Source organism: Diospyros lotus, chromosome 6 (genome assembly GCF_014633365.1).
Source record: "Diospyros lotus cultivar Yz01 chromosome 6, ASM1463336v1, whole genome shotgun sequence".
Lineage (NCBI taxonomy): Eukaryota > Viridiplantae > Streptophyta > Magnoliopsida > Ericales > Ebenaceae > Diospyros > Diospyros lotus.
This window is the reverse complement of record NC_068343.1, coordinates 30157001-30174527: the sequence shown is the minus strand read 5'-3', so window position 1 is coordinate 30174527 and position 17527 is coordinate 30157001. Positions and strand designations below refer to the sequence as shown.

The 17527-nt window shown below is 34.2% G+C and overlaps 1 long non-coding RNA gene across 12 annotated transcripts; it reads left to right on the top strand.

Annotated features, from left to right (window-relative positions):
* The first annotated feature begins 1108 nt into the window (after positions 1–1108).
* LOC127803666 (uncharacterized) lies at positions 1109–14479 on the top strand. Of its 12 annotated transcripts, none has more exons than XR_008023548.1 (9): positions 1109–1299; positions 1398–9511; positions 9637–9704; positions 9875–9954; positions 12028–13038; positions 13205–13312; positions 13428–13478; positions 13554–13607; positions 14143–14479. It is a non-coding gene; the product is annotated as an uncharacterized LOC127803666 (long non-coding RNA). The 12 variants fall into 12 exon arrangements; XR_008023547.1 differs by having other exon boundaries at positions 1109–4522; positions 8875–9511; XR_008023557.1 differs by having other exon boundaries at positions 1109–9511; positions 12035–12081; positions 12166–13038.
* Positions 14480–17527: the final 3048 nt, after the last annotated feature.

Sequence of the window (17527 nt, the reverse complement as noted above, 5' to 3'; positions counted from 1 at the left end):
ACATTTTAGTTCTCTTAAGAAAAATATTGCTTCCTATATATGTTTTTAAGTTTTGAACTTAAGGTGTAATTAGTTTGTTCATGAATCAAAATTTAAAGACCAAAGTTGATTTATATATATATATATATATATTTTGAATTGAATATTAAACACTACAAATTATTTTTTATTTTTTATACATTTTATTAAATATTTTCCATTGCTAATCTTATTTTTCTTATATTTTTCATTTTTATGCATTAAATTATTTTTGTGACATTTTTATTTAATATTTGTTTAAATATAAAAAATAAAAAGATTAAATCCCTAATTTTTAATTTCTAAAGTTCCTCTTTTGCTTATCAAGCTCTTTTGCTCATCTACTCATTTTTAAAATTCCTAAAATTTTATTAAATATACAATATCATTAATCTCATAAAAAGTTCCTATAACAATAGAGATAAAGTTGTAAAGTTTTGGATATTTTTTCATATTTTGTAACGTTTCTCATATCGATTAATTTTTAATTTTATTTCGGTCTGTTTTAATCTTATTTATGATCTCTTATCATCCATTTTTTTTTTTATTTTCTTGTGTTTAGGGCTATATTTACAGTTTTTTTTATTGAATCTATTTTCAGTAATTGTAATTAGAAAAAAATTATTAAGATTTAAAGTAACACTATTATAAATAATTTTTAATACAATTTTGTAAATACACGAATATAATTGTTATGCTATTATAATTAATTAAATATTAATTATTTATTAATAATACAATATATTAAAAATTACTCACATATTAAAAAGAATACAATATATCAAATTAATTTATTATACTTATTAGATTTATTTTATAATTAAATTTTTAAATAAATATTAATTTGATATAATAATTTAAATTATTTTATTATTATGTTTGAGATAATTATCATAAATTATAATTTAAATTATTTAATAATTATCATTATTTAAATAATTTATCAATTTTCATAATATTAAATTATTTTATTTTTATCAATTAAATAATTATTAATATTTTTTATAAATTATTTTATTTTTTATTTAATAAAAAATATTTCAAAAAAAATTAAAACAACTATTTCCCTCCCCAAATTGCCAAATTCCCATTTCTCTCTTATCAAATCTTTGGCCAAAACGTAAAACCCTAACTCACCCACTCTCCCCTCTCTCTGAACTCCCGCCGCAGCCGTTGACCCCTCCGCCTCCATCTCCGGTCGTCGCCGCCGCCTCCAGATCTGCTTCCGGTCGTCGTCGCCGCCTCCAGATCTGCCTCCGGTCATCGTCGTCGCTCCACAAGGTTCGGCTCTCTCTCTCTCTCTCTTCCGGACTCGTTGCACCTCCGGTCGTCGTCGCCGCCTCCAGATCTGCCTCCGGTCATCGTCGTCGCTCCACAAGGTTCGGTTCTCTCTCTCTCTCTCTTCCCCTCTCTTCCGGACTCGTTGCACCTCCGGTCGTCGTCGCCGCTGCTGTTGTTTGAACCTGGAGGGATTTGATTTTTTTTTTCCTGTGCTAAAATGAGTGGTTATAATCTGGAATTTTCCAATTTGATTTTGTCTTGTCTTGATAGGTTTGGGCTAATTTTAGTATCTCTTCCCATCTTGTTGGTTAATCTATTAAATTGTTATTATCTTATCTAATTATTTTGGTTATCTCAATCGTCAGTAGCATTTATGCTTGATTTTCAGTAGATTTTATTTCAGATTTGGACGCAATTTATCTCTTCATAGCCGGCCTTTATAAATAGGTTGCTAGTGCCGACACTGAGAGTGTTTTTTGTACAATGCCTTGGTTCTGGATTGTGGGTGCAATGCTTAAATGAGGTTCTTTTTTCTTTTTTGCTCTGTTAAGTATGGTTTTTTCAAGAACTGTTATAAGTCTTGTGTATTTTCTTGTAATATGTTTGGATCCAGAACGATTGTGTATAAATCTATAGCTTGCTTGTGCTTATTCATGCAGTTTACTTGTATTAAGAATTTTATTTTGGGGGGGGGGGGGGGGGGGAGTATTAAGAACCTGTTATAAGTCTTGTGTATTTTTTTGTAATATGTTTTAATGCTCAATGCAAACAACTATACTATTATAACAGTTAGAAGTCCAATTTGGTGCTTTGAAGTCCTTTCAGATTTACTTGTTATTTATTTGGACTTTAGAATTACTTGTTATTTATTTGGGTATATTTGTAGTATTTTTTACATAATTTGGTTAATGGTTATGCTATGAAAAGTTATTTAAATTTGAGTTTTATTTTATTATTAGTTTAAACTCGAGCTCATAAACGAGCTTTTGTCGAGTCGAGTTCGAGCTCGGCTTCCGAACAAAATAATCATGCTTTTAATGATCCGAGCTCGAGCTTGGCTCGTGAACGGATCTAAATGAATTTTAAGCGAGCCAAGTTCGAGCTCATGAAGAACAAAATGAACCCGAGCTCAAACAAGATTTCGAGCTCGAGCTCCAGACAAATAGATCAGGCCAAGCCTAAGCTATGCCAAGCTCAGCTCGATTTGATTCGATTAAAGCTCTACGTATTTCAAACTTTTGTGATCAGTTTGCAAACAATTGAAGTTTAGTGACCACGTTGCAAAAGATACTAAAATTTTGTAACTTTTAGTGTGATTTACCCCCGATTTTGCTCTTCGAAACTTCCTGACTCTTCATAATCCCAAAATCAATTCAAAAGATATTATTGAAAGTGGAGAGACCTTGAAAATCTAATTGGACCCACCTATTTGGCTGTATTTGTTTTTTCAGTTTTGACTTGTATTTTTTTTACCAGCTGTAAAATGAAAATTCTTTTAATTTTATTCATTTCATATTTCCTATTCATCAACCCAAAATTATCATACTAAATTAATAGGTAATATTGTTCATCAATATTTGTTCTCTTTCTAAATTTTACTTGTAGAGAATGTTTGCCTTTGATGTTTTAACATCTTGTATAGTTAGAAGTATCATGTTAAAGAACCAATCTTAGTAATATACTTGGGTCATCATTTAATATTGATTTAATCTTTTTTTTATTATTTATTTTTCACATCTTTGGTATAATGTGCTGATTATTAAAAAAGTATAGCTGGCTATTTTCAAGTTGTGGAGGGCATTTTGATAGGACTTTAAAAAAAAGTGGAGACTCATTGGAGTACTTTTCCCATTATTTATTTTATTAGCACATCAACTTCTAGCAATTGTGTGTGTGTGTTTTTCTTTTAACAACTTTCGAAAAAGAAAAAAAAGGGGGGGGGGGGGCGAATCCACATGAAGACCCGCAAAAGCAAAAACATTAAAGGCAGAATCTAGCTTAAAAATAATTAACACACACTAATAATTTAAAAACTATTTTTCAATAACAATGATAGACAGAGTGTTTGAACATTTTATTTATTTCCTAAAGAAGCTGTAAATATTGATCATAGACTTGTTTTAACATGTTTACATAATTGAAGGACTCTGGGGGAGTGACATAATCAAATCCATCAAGAAATTGAAATTCTGGAGATCCCCCACAAACTCCATGTTTTGCATCCTCCAATTCCAGCAATAATGGCTAGTCAACACGCACACGACCCGCCCGTTGCCCCAAATGGAGCATGTTTTTCCACATCACAGACACACAAACTCACACTTGATGATGAGCCACTAAATAAACTATCAACGCTGTTACTTTTTGAAAATACTGAAGAAGCCCTTATGGGTTTTGGCAGATAAACTCTAGTCTTGGCAGGTTCTTCAGTTTTGGAATCATTTGAATTTTCATTGCTTTTCTTGATCTTTGCTTCTTTAATTTTTTGCTTGTCGTTGGCTTCTGGATCTGTGGATTTCTTGTATTAAGTCTTCTTCCACATTTAAGGTGATGTTTCTTTTTGTTAATCCCATGCATGCCTCAATCTGCAACTCTTCCCACATCTTAGTACCCCTATAAATAAAAGTATTACTATTACCAAATATTAGACAAGAATATTATTAAGAGATCAAAAGGATATATGCTCCTTATGGAAATTTCAAGAAAACACATATATCAGCTTTCTTGGGGAGAGATCTCCATTGGCTTTTTGTGATTGGAAGGTCAGAGGCTCGAGTTGCAGAAATCTCTTTGTAAAGTAAGGATCTTTCTAGATCCTTGTAAAAAGAGGGAGTGGTGCACTTGGAGGAGGGGAATGGGGGGAGGGAGAGGAGTTCAACAGTTTGGAGTAAGGAAGAATTTGAGCTCTTTACTTCTGGAAGATTGATTTTATTGTACACCAAATGTGTTATTATATCTATAATAGATAAATTTGGAATTTTCTATTCTATTTATTTGTTGTTAGGAGTGGTACCTTCTATACAAATTGTATCATAATTTCACCTTCTTCTTTTGTCTTCCTATTACTTAGGTTTAGGTTTTATGTGGATTGTGCTCCACAATTAATGAAGTATAATACATTTGGCTCTAGGTTTTAGTAGTCACAGTCTTTCATTGAATTTTACTCTTAATGCTTTTAGAGAGAAAAAAAAATATGAATCATGCTTACAAATTGTTCATTATTGTTACAACAAAATGATGACTAAACGATTTAATTTCGAAGTTTTTCATGTTATTGTCAATCTGATCTATTTAACATGATTTTGTTGTATTTTCTCTAACTTACACCCATTTGTGATGGATTATTTTTGATGGGTAGCCTTCCATTAGGATCTCTGAATTAAAGTTAGAAATTTTCACTCAAAATTTTAATGAATTATTTCTGATATTTGATATTGCCATTGGTTGGGAGAAATTTTCACTAGAGATTTTCGGTTGATGCATTATTTCTGATATTTGATTGCATGGATAGCATTATTTCCAATATTTGTTGGAAATTTTCACTCGAAATTTTGATAGTTTATTTATGATATATCATACTATGGTTGCATGGGTAGCATTATTTCTGATATTTAATACTGTGGTTGCTTGAGAGAAATTTTCACTCGAAATTTTCATGATTGATAGATTATTTCTTATATTTGATACTATGATTGCATGGATAACATTATTTCTAATATTTGTTAGAAATTTTCACTCGAAATTTTGATGGATTGTTTTTTATATTTGATATTGTGGTTGCATGGATAGCATTATTTCTTATATTTGATATTGTGGTTGCTTCGGTAGCCTTCCATTGGGATGTCAAAATTCAAATTATAAATTTTTACTTGAAATTTTCATGATTGATGGATTAAAATGGCATTTTATTGAGATTAGAAATTTTCATATTCAGTTTAATTCCATTGTTAGTGTTTGGGTTGGATGAAGTGTCTAATTAGTAGCATGATTCCTAGTATTCTTATATTCTTGTTGTAAGGGTCCACTCCTGGATATTCTCACTAGCATAGGATATCTAGAAGGAGATCATCATAAAGATGATATAAAATAATAAAATTCAACACCATATTTCTATCTATAGATAATATCAATAAAAGCCAAAATAAAAGTTTATATCATCCTCAGTTTATATCATCTTGGCACCATGGCCTATACAAAACGTATACAAGGGCATTAATGCAAATAACAAAATAAGATCTCTTCACAGTATGCCCTCATCAAAACGAAACTACTGACAAAGACTTTCTAGTCTAGGATGTCTTTATACACCTCTAGACCCTGAGCTCTAGTTCTATCGGACTTGTCCTCAATAGTTGTTTTACCTTTACCTGGAATGACATGAGAGTAAACAAAGTGAGCCACAAGCCTCAATAAGTATATGTATAAAGCATGAAGAGATAGAATCAAGGGCACAGATAACCAAGATAGAGTAAATAATGACTCTAGGAAAATGTGTAAATAGGACACAACTCATATGTTTCCACTAGAAGCTTACGATGCACCAACACCACAAATGAGTGAAAGCAATTAACTTCAATGCTGGTGGCGATGTTCTTGTATCGGGCTTAGTCAGTGGGAATATCATATTATAGAATTGGAATACTCATCAAGCTAATTTTTCTTTTGATTCAAGTCACAATGATTATGTTTTTCAAGTAAATATCGTGCCTTACACTAATGATCGAACCATTATTTTACTTGATTCTTATGGAAAGGTAATATGTCTGACTTATTTTCTTTCTATAAATAAATGATAAGGTTTATTTGTACCATTAAAGTTGAAACAATTTGCTAATAGAAAATATTTTAAAAAAATTAGATTATATATGCATGTATGTAATTTCGTGCATTAAATTATAAAATTTTGAAAGATCATGTTCTTATCGAGGAGAAATCTTAAGAGATGAGGATTTCTTGAATTTTTAAGGGAGATGAAGTGCATCAACATTGGTCATTTTTTGGAGATCGTGGATTTCAAACTAATAAGTATGCCATTGTGCTTGGAAGCCCTTACCAAATGTATAAATGTGGTAATGCGGGACGAGTTTTCCATGTAATACGATCTATTATTATTTATTTATTTTTTGTTTATGTTGTTGCTTCTTTCATTACAAATGATGGATGGGTTTATCATGTATTATATTTGATGTCATTGTATATTTCACAAGTTGAGATGAGATTAAAACCTGATTTTAGAGTTTTTACTTTACCACGTATCGAGGTCCCTAATTTTGGTCAACTCACCCAAACAAAAATTGCAATAGATATGAGAAATATTGAAATCTTTATTGTTGGTGGATCAAATGAGTTTGTGCGATTGTTTGACGTACGTCAAACTAATAGAGCTTTTGAATTGCTTAGTGCCAATCATTTAATTGATGAAGATGTGTGCATAACGGGGGTGATATTCTCCAAACACAGAGAGCTGATTGTGTCTTACGATGAAGAGTTCATATATCTGTTTTCAAGGGATAAGGGACCAAATGTCAATAGATAAGCATCTTCCCAAGCCTACAGAAGGCATAAAAACTGTGACTTTAAACCAAGTTTGAACTTCTTTAGGCCAAACTCTGATTATGTTGTGAGTGGATCAGATTGTGATCGAATTTTCATAATTAGAGTTTGACAATTTGATCCAGTCACAACATAATCAAAGTTTGGCTCAAATAAGCTTAAACTTGGTTTAAAGTCACAATTTTTATGTCTTTTGTGGGCCTGGGGAGATGTTTCTCAATTGGCATTCGGTCCCTTATTCCTTGAAAAAAGATTGATGAACTCTTCATTGTAAGACACAAGTAGCTCTCTTTGTTTGGAGAATGTCACCCCCGTTATGCACACATCTTCATCAATTAAATGATCATGATTAAACAATTCAAAGGGTCTATTACTTTGATGTACGTCAAATAACTGCACAAACTCATCTAATCCGCCAACAACAAAGATTTCAATATTTCCTAGTTCTATTGCAATTTCTGTTTGGATGAGTTGACCAAGGTCGGGGACTAGATACGTGGTAAAGTAAAAACTCTAGAATCAAGTTTTAATCTCATATCAACTTGTGAAATATACAATGGTATCAAATATAATACATGGCAAACCCGTCCATCATTTGTAATGTAAGAAGCAACATAAAAAAAATAGATAAGAATAGATCATATTACATAGCAAACTTGTCCTGCATTACCACATGTATACATTTGGTGAGGGCTTCTAGGCACAATGGCATACTTATTAGCTTGAAATCCACGATCTCCAAAAGATAGCCAACGCTGTTGCACTCCACCTCCCTAAAAAATCCAAGAAATCCTCATCTGTTAAGATTTCTCCTCAATAAGAACATTATCTTTCAAAATTTTAAAGTTTAACGCACCAAATTACATACATGCTTATATAATCTAATTTTTTCTTTTAAAAATTTTCATTAGCGAATTGTTTCACTAATAAAACCACAAAACTTTCAGATCAATTCCAATATTAATTAAGGAGCACAATGCCACAACTTTAATAGTACAAATAAATCTTATCATCTGTCTATAGAAAGAAAATAAGCCAAACAAATTACATTTCTATAAGAACAAAGAGAAATAATGGTTCGATCGTCAGTGTAAGGCACGATATTTACTTGGGAAACATAATCATTATAACCTGAATCAAAAGATAAATTAGCTTGATTAGTATCCTAATTCCATAGTATGATTTTCCCACCGACTGAGCCCGATACAAGAACATTACCACCAGTATTGAAGCTAATTGCTTTCACTCGTTTGTTGTGTTAGTCCATCGCAGGCTTTTGGTGGATATCAAGACGAAGCACAAAATCCCGATATCAAAATGCAGCAACGAAATGTGAGAATATTAGAAATCATGTTATCAATTAGACACTTCACCTAACTCAAACACTAACAATGGAACTAAATTGAATATGAAAATTTCTAATCACAATGGAATGCTACCCTAATTCATCAATTATGGAAATTTCTAACTTGAATTCTGATATCCTAATGGAAGGCTACTGAAGCAACTACAGTATCAAATATCAGAAATAATGTTATCCATGCAATTACAGTATCAAATATTAGAAATAATTCAGCAAAATTTCAAGTGAAAACTTTTAACAAATATCAGAAATAATGCTACTCATGCAACTACAGTGTCAAATATCATAAATAATCCATCAATCATGGAAATTTTGAGTGAAAATTTCTTCCAAGCAACCACATAATCAAATATCAGAAATAATACTACCTATCCAACCATAGTATCAAATATTAGAAATAATTCATCAAAATTTTGAGTGGAAAGTTTCAACAAATATCGAAAATAATGCTATTTATGCAATCAAATATTAGAAATAATGCATTTACCATGGAAATTTCGAGTGAAATTTTTTCCCAAATAACCATAATATCAAATATCAGAAATAATTGATCAATTATAAAAATTTTGAGTGTAAATTTCTAACTTTAATTTTGAGATCCCAATGGAAGGCTATCCATAAAAAATAATCCACATCACAAATGGGTGTAAATTAGAGAGAATACAACAAAATCATGTTAAATATATCAGATTGACAATAGCGTGAAAAACCTTGGAATCTGCAAGACGGCGAGCGAAGTTTTGAGTGGATACGATGCGATTTTAGGGTAAATCACTCTAAAAGTCACAAAGCTTTGGTTTCTTTTGCAATGTGGTCACCAAACTTCAATTATTTGCAAAGTGATCACATTTAAGATTTTTTGGCCTGCCCTCGTAGGAGTTGTTGTCGTTCCACTGACGTGGCAAATAATCACAGTCACATACTGAATGTACAAAAACTATCAATGAAAATGTGCCACCTAGCACAACCCCCAAATCCCCATAAAACCCATTCTCCTCCCCCCCCCCCCCTCTCTCTCTCTCTCCTTCTTCCTCTCTCTCTTTTTTCTTGCCTGCCTTTGTTGCCCTTCCTTCTAGTCGCCAATCGCCACCATTGGATCCGCCGCTAATCGCCTTTGAGGCAGCCGCCGCCTCCATTGTCGTTCGATGCCGCCATCGACGCTTCTCCTTCGTCGCCTCCTCTGACTACTTAGTTCACTGTTGTTTCACCCGCTGGTCATCGCTTCGCTGTCGCCTCCACCTCTGGCCACCTGCTGCTTCGTCGCTGCCTCTGGTCACCGTTGCTGCAAACAGGGAGGTGAAATGGCTCTGTTAATTTTTTTGTTTCGGATTGACTGTTAATTTTTTTTTATGTAAAATATTATTGTTGGTATCATTTTTTGGTTTCTATTAATTTTCCGCCTTTGTCGGCATTCTCCTCAGACTACTTCACCATCACCTTCGCTTCCGATCACTAGCTGTTTCACCTCCAGTCCCCTGTTAACAATGAGGTACCATTTTATGGTTCTACTAATTTGTTTAGGCTTTGTTAATTTTTTGTTTAGGATTAACTATTTATTTTTTGTTTTGACAAATATGATTGTTGGTATTATTTTTTGGTTTAATCTAATCAAATCCAAAAGCTAAGGTTCACATTGAAACAAATTGCAATTCAAAATAGGGTCTAGAAGAAAGCGACTACTGCAACATTATGGGTGGATTGGGTATGTAGAGATTTAGACGGAGTGGAACCAAAATATGGTAAGCTTAATTTTTCGTTTCCTTCTTCATGTTTTGAAGTTGTTTTATATACATGCAATTGTTTGTTGACCGGTAGGTGTAGTTAAATACACATGATAAATAAGGGTACCAATTAGAAAGTGTATAAAGTAATTGAATATGTTATTTAATCAACCTAATTAATGTGATTTTTATAGTTAATACTTTTATAAATTTTGACCTATTTAATTGTTTTACATCGTAGATACATACTCAAGAGTATTTCACAATTGTCATGCATCATGGTGAAAAGCATTGCACATGGGTTATGGGGGGGGGGGGGGGGGAGTTTATTTTTTTGACTTTTGTTATGTGATAAACTGTCAATATTAGAAATTGAAAGAATGGTTAAAGAGAGTGGCATCACTGGGGAAGTAGAAACCTTTTGGCAAAAGCCAAATAGCATATACAGTGAGGGTTTGTGTAAATTAGCATTTGATAGTGACTGTTTGGATATGGGATTCAGTGTGGATAGTTTGAAAAGGATGCATGTGTATGTCAGAAACATTGATGACATGTCTAAGGCTTGCAACAATGGTAGCACTAGGAATGTGAATGTGAGGGAATTGAAAGGAAAAAATATATTTTATGAAGAAGCAAAACATGAGGATTGAGGGAGAGGATGGTAGTGATAGAAATGAGGAGGATGAGGATTATATTAATCTAGAAACGATGTTGAATGACAACGATTATGACGTAGACGATGAGAATGATGATCTCTTTGATGTGCATGTGGATGAAGGAATAGAGAGATGTTTTGAGGAGAGAACATAGAGTGCAAGGTTACTGTTGACAGAGATATTGGAAATGTTGAGTGTGATTTCAATGACTCTAATTTGGCCTCTTTTGATGAATTGCATAGTATGACTGAGAGTGACAGGGAGGGTGAGGAGGTGAGTTAGATACCATGAATTTGTTGCTTCGAGGGATATGAGATATCATACATTAAAGGTTGGGATGATGTTTAAATCATTTGATGAATTCAAAGAAGCTTGTAGGAGTTGTTCTATTAAGAACTGGTGGCAAATCAAGTTCAAACCAAATGACAAGAAAAGATGCAAGGCATTGGTGTGGCAAGGGTTGTGGGCGGTATATTTGGTGTGTAAGAGACCCTTACACATTTCAAATCAAATCAGGTCAATTTGAGCACAGTTGCACAAAAGAGCACAACATCAGGCAAGTTACATCTAAATGGTTGGCAGAGATACCTAGAGATGTTTAGAGCTGATCCTGGCTGGAACTTAAATGAGTTCATAAAATGTGTAGCAGAACAACACAACATTGAAGTAACCATAAGTAAGGCATGGAGAGCAAGAAAAATAGTTGTCGGGATGAAAAAGAGCAATTTGCAAATCTGCAAAACTACAAAGAAGAGATTTTGAGAACCAATCCTGGTAGTAGTAGTGTGTTTTTGTCAGATGAAGATGATGAAGCGATTTTTGCTGGAGTGTACATATGTTTTGGGTCTTTGATTAATGCATTTAAAGCTAGATGTAGAAGATTAATCGGGGTAGATGGATGTTTCCTCAAAGGCATGTATGGGGGTCAGTTACTACTAGGTGTTGGCATTGATGCTAATGATTGCATATTCCCACTAACTTGGACAGTTGTGAGAAAGGAGAATAAGAAAAATTGGGTGTGGTTTTTGACAAATATGAGGTGGATTTTGAAATTATTAAGAATCTAGTGAAGTGGACTTTTATATCTGATAGACAAAAGGTAAATTCTTACACTTATTTCAACTACAATTAATATTATTTTCATATTATTAAATGTGAGAATATTTCAAGTACAATCATTTGCATATAGCTGTTGTCATTGATGCTAATGATTGCATATTCCCACTAGCTTGGGCAATGGTGAGGAAGGAGAGTAAAAAAAATTGTGTGATTTTTGATAAATATTGGGGTGGATTTTGAAATCATTAAGAATTCAGTGAAGTGGACTTTCATATCTGATAGGCAAAAGGTAAATTCTTACACTTATTTCAAGTACAATTAATATTATTTGCATATTGTTAAATATGAGAATATTTTAAATTGTTGGTTCTATTAGTTTGCAGGGGTTGATTCCAGCCTTTAATCAAGTATTCCCTACATTAGAGAAGAGGTATTGTGTGAGGCACATTTATACAAACTTGAGAAAAAATTGGAAAGGAAAAGAGTTGAAGGACATGTTATGGGATTGTGCTAGGTCAAGCTATGTCTAAATGTTCACCAAATGCATGGGAGAAGTTGATAAGAAGTCACATGAAGCGTATGAATATCTAAATGAAATTTCACCTTAGCGTTGGACAAGGTCACATTGCCAAACTCATTGTAAGTGTGACTTGCTGTTGAATAATATTTGTGAATGCTTCAAGAGTTGCATCTTAGAAGCTAGGGATAAGGGCATCATCACATCCTTAGAAATCATAAGGTGTAAGTTGATGAAAAGGTTTTGGAAAAAAGGGATGCTATGAAAAAAATGCCCGGTCCATTGTGCCCCAAAATTAAAAAAAAAGAAGAAGATAAAATTAAGGTGCTCAGCTTCAACTACATGTCCACTTGGTCTGGGGGAAGTAAATGTCAGGTTGTCGGACCAGAAGGTCAATTTGTAGTTGATATGAATGAGAGGAGTTATAGCTGTAGGAGATGGGATCTCACAGGGATCCCATGTGAGCATGCAGTCAATGCATTGTTCATGAATAGAAATAAGCCAAAAGATTATGTGGATACGTGTTACACTATTGAGTCTTATTTGAAGATCTATAAGTATTGTATCAACCCAATAAATGGATATGAAATATGGCCCATGAGTAAGGAAGCTGCTCTTTTACCCCCACTAAAACCAAATCCAAAGAAAGGAAGAAGGGCAAAATTAAGGAGATTAGATGCAAAGGAGTTGGAGAAATTGAAGACTGGAAGGGTTTCAAGGAGATGATCTGTTATGACATGCACAGTGTGTGGTGTGAAGGGTCATAATAAAAGATATCATGGCAAGCAGGTAAATGATGGTGATGCTAGACAACAAGAGTCCACTACATTTTCAGCTCCTACATTAATCCCCACAAGAAGGAAATTGCAAGTTAGTCTAATTCTCATCCCTGTCAATTTAATTTAATTTCATTTCATGCACATTTGTTATGAATTTTATTTAACAGGTGAAATAACCCAGAGTGACAAAGACAAGCTATACTGGTACGAACAAGAAACTCATTTCATGCACATTTGTTATGAATTTTATTTAACAGGTGAAATAACCCAAAGTGACAAAGACAAGCTATACTGATATGAATTCACAAACAAGAAACTCGAGCCCACTAGTGAACCCAACTCCTCAATTCTGCACCTTGCCTGATGTAAGTCAATTATTATATTTTTCCCATAATATTATTATGCAACTAATGATGGTTAATATTTGTGGATAGAAATTGTTGATTTGTGGTAGTTTCTGACTCACAAGAGATTATACAGGTCACAAACTATGAGGCACCTGTTAATCAACAAGAAATTGATGTATCACAGGTAATGAGTTTTCTTGTATTGTCTAAAGCATGTAATGAGTTTTCTGTTACTCTTACATGCATGTTGATTGCGTAGGTGAATCATTCAGAAAATAAAGTATGTACCCACATATTGCCACCATGGTCAAAGGTAATTTTTAATTTCTCAGGGACTTTTTTCTTTTTGACATCCAATATCGAGATGGATGAGAAATTTATTGTAATTGGACATAATTGTGAGTTCTTGATTAAAATATTTTATGAATTTAATTAATGAGTTTAGGATGCAGCCTATACATCCAAACTACAAAGACCCAAATCTGGACCGAATAATTGATGAGTTAATGTCAAAGGTAGATGAGGTATTTTTTGAACTAATGATGTGGATAAAAATAGGATGAACTGATTTTGGTAAAGGAAAAAAATATATGAATTTCAATATTACAGGATAAAAGTCCTAGCAGACATGTGTTGAGTAGGAGAAGTTACCAACCTGTAAAATTTGCAAAGCTGGATGAAGTTACTAGATCCAAACTGAAGTGAAGGTGTAGACATTTTTTTCTTCAGACGTCGATTTGAGTAGATATTTTTTGAGTGTTTATGACAGGTAAATTATTTTATTTGACAAATAGAATCACAAATAAGATTTATAGCTATTAAGCATGGCATATTTTTATTTGACACAGGTATGCACTGAAGGGCGAAGATGTCATAAAAAAGATGTTCGGGATTCCTCTAGATCATTCCAAATAATGGGACTTGTTTGCTGTGCCGGTCATCCTTTTATCTTACAGACTCACTTCCTTCATTGTCCTCAAGCTCAAGAAGAGAGTTGTGCCGCATCTTATTGACTTGTTTGCTATGCTGGTCATCCTTTTATGTTGTAGCATATAATTAAGATGGAGTGGAGATTCATTCATATATTATATGCCTATGTTTAGACACTGAAAGAGTAGTGTTGTTTGGTTCAATAATATTTACTATTCTTTCAATCAAGCAAATAAAATGGTATTGTTGCAATCAGTTGCATGATCCCCAAATGTACATTTGTTATATATGTATTGAACTTCAATTTATATATATATATATATATATATGAGTTTTAGGGTCCATTTCAATGGTAAATCAGTTGTGTCCTGGTTGGATGCTACTCTCCTTCCTCTTGTCTAGGGTTGGTTGCCTTGAGCCATTCTTCTTTTGTATTAATCTTTTATTTATATGGTTGCATGTGTCCCTCAATATTAAGTCAGCCATGCTAGGAGTTTGTTTTTCAAATTAAAAGTGGGTTATGAATCTAATTCCAAATCAAATATAGTCTTTGGTGGTGGTGGGGTGTTGATAGATTTTAATTTGTTGTTCAATACTAAAAATACAACATATAATTAAAAGAAGGTTATGGATTTCACATTTATTTGATTTTTTTGGGATTTGCTCCCTGGCGAGTGCCCATCCACTAATGCCTCATTCGTGTGGAGATGAGTTAAATCTTAGCACACCCGGGTAAGTGGCCGCAGTGGGGATTTGAACCTAGGTTTTCAAGCTTTCTCACCCCCTACGAAAGTTGCTCGGGCGCTCGGGGGCATTTTATTTGAATTTTTTTTTAGGTGGATTGTTGGTCACTATTGAGATTGAATTAATATGAAAAAATTTACGTGTTTTGAGTAAACGTTCCCCCTCTCTCTAATAATTGTATGGATGTTATTGATGGGGCGAATAATTATAATTTTTTATTTAAATTAAAAATTGATGAATCTTGGATGAAAGAAGGCCTAATCTTACAGATTTGATTCTAACGAGCCTTTGTGCATGGATTCAAGAAAGATTAATTTTGTTATTTTTATCAATCTAATTATAATATTTTTTTGCCAATGTTATGAAATTTTTGTTAGGCTGTGAAATTATTTATGTAATAATTATTTTAAAAAAATTAATATTTGACAAAGTTATCCATAAAATATTATTACTAAATGGCAGCAGGTGAAGCAGCAGTGACTGAAGCAATTGGAGGCGAAGAAGAAGTAGGGATAACTGGTGGCAGCGAAGCAACGGGTGGCAAAGGAGAAGCGTCAATGGCAGTTGGTTCAATGACAACGGTTGTGTTGGAAGCGATCGATGACGGTTGCTTCAGAAGTGATCGACGGCGGGTCCAATGGCGGCTATCGATGACCAGAAGGGGAGGGCATCAGACAAGGGCAAGAAGAAAGAAAGAGAGGGGGAGAAAGAGATGTGGAAGGAAGGAGGATGGGTTTTATGGAGATTTGGGGGTTGTGCCAAGTGACAAATTTTCATTAGTAGTTTTTGTACATTCAGCATATTACTGATTATTTGCCATGTCATCGCCACATCAGCGGAATGTATGGTGACCCCACCCTTGGACACCCTGACCGAGGCAACAAGGGAAAGGTGTCAAAAAGAAATGGTATCTATTGGGGTTAAGGGGAAACACATACACACAAGGCTGGGAAAAAGACAACAGGATTTTTATACATAACTAGGCAACATGCTGCCATGTACAATGGGTACATCTGAAATAGCACAACAAAAGACAACATAAGGCCCACAAAACTATATATCTACAGTCTAGGCACACGCCAAAACTCCCGAGGATCTTTCAATCATGGACAACTTTGTACACACCTAGACGCCGGACCCTGCCTGACTAGGCTCCTCGTTAGGCACCACCTTGCCTTTACCTGGAATGATGTAAAAACTAACGATACAAAGCTCAGCAAGTACATAGAATAAAAGGGCAAGTAAAGTGAGGAGCACCATACGGGGATAGTCATCAATATTCCACCTATGCACGAAATGGGAGGGTAATCATGCGCATGCGAGATTCAGGCCATCACAACATATATGTATACAAAATGCATGCTTTCACATCACCATCATAGCACATACAACAAATGTAGTAAGGAAATTTGGGTCCCACACGAGTTCGGCCTACGGCCCACTCAAGCTTACACGAGTCCAGCTCACAAGCCACTCGAGCTTGACGGTGTAGCACCGTAAGGGACATTGTACACTAATAACATGCCTTATGCTTATAACCACACGGAATAAAATAAATAATATACACATGATACAGGCATAGGATCTCCTCACATTAGATGTATAAGACTAGTACACTTATTTAACCACGGGTGATATGCATAGGATGCGCTTATGAACAAGGAAGCCCAAGCCAAGAGGAAGAAACGGGAACCCAAGCTTGCAGGAAGCTTTTAAACCAAAACAAGGGGCTGTCGGTCGACAGATGCCTTGGCATCTGTCGACAGATCACCCTAAAAAAAGAGATCTGTCGACAAATTGTCCTTAATCTGTCGACCAACAGAATCCAAGAATACTTGAAGAGGAGAGTCAATTGACAAATGCGTTGGCATCTGTTGACAAATCACCATTATAAAGGTAATCTGTCGAATCTGTCGACAGATTACCTTTAATCTATCGATCGGTAGAACCCGATCACACCCGACTCCCCTGCTCTTCTCACATGAAACCTAGGCAAGATAGCTCAAACTCTTGCCTAATCTTTAATCCAACAAAACACATCATTCCCAAGCAAAGTTTGGGGAGAACAAATCCCCTTGGAAACATTAAAAAAGGGAATAAACGAAGAAAAGCAAGTATGTTACAAATATGTAGAGATTTATTCCAAAAATAGAGGGTTTTGATAGAAATCCTTTTCAACAACTGAAATTCCGGATTTAAACCCCAAATAAGAGTTAGAACTTGCCTTAGATTCCTTGTCTAACACTTTCTAGCCTTTCTTGACCCTTAACACCCCTTGTAAGCTCCCCTACATGAAGATTCCCAACTTTGTTTTTAGCTACGAAACAGGGGAAAGTAGAGTTCTAGGCCGAAGAAGAGCTAGGAATTGAATTCCTTACCTTGAATTTCTTCCTTGAGACCTCTAGCAACCACAAGAAGAAAAGAGTGAAGAAGAGGAAGAAAACCCTAACTGTTGGAATGCTCTCTCTCTTTCTCTCTCTTGTAGCTCCACCGCCTCAAACTCCCATTCTTCTTCAAACTTCTAACTATTTATACTCATATTGCTTTAGTTTAAATGTT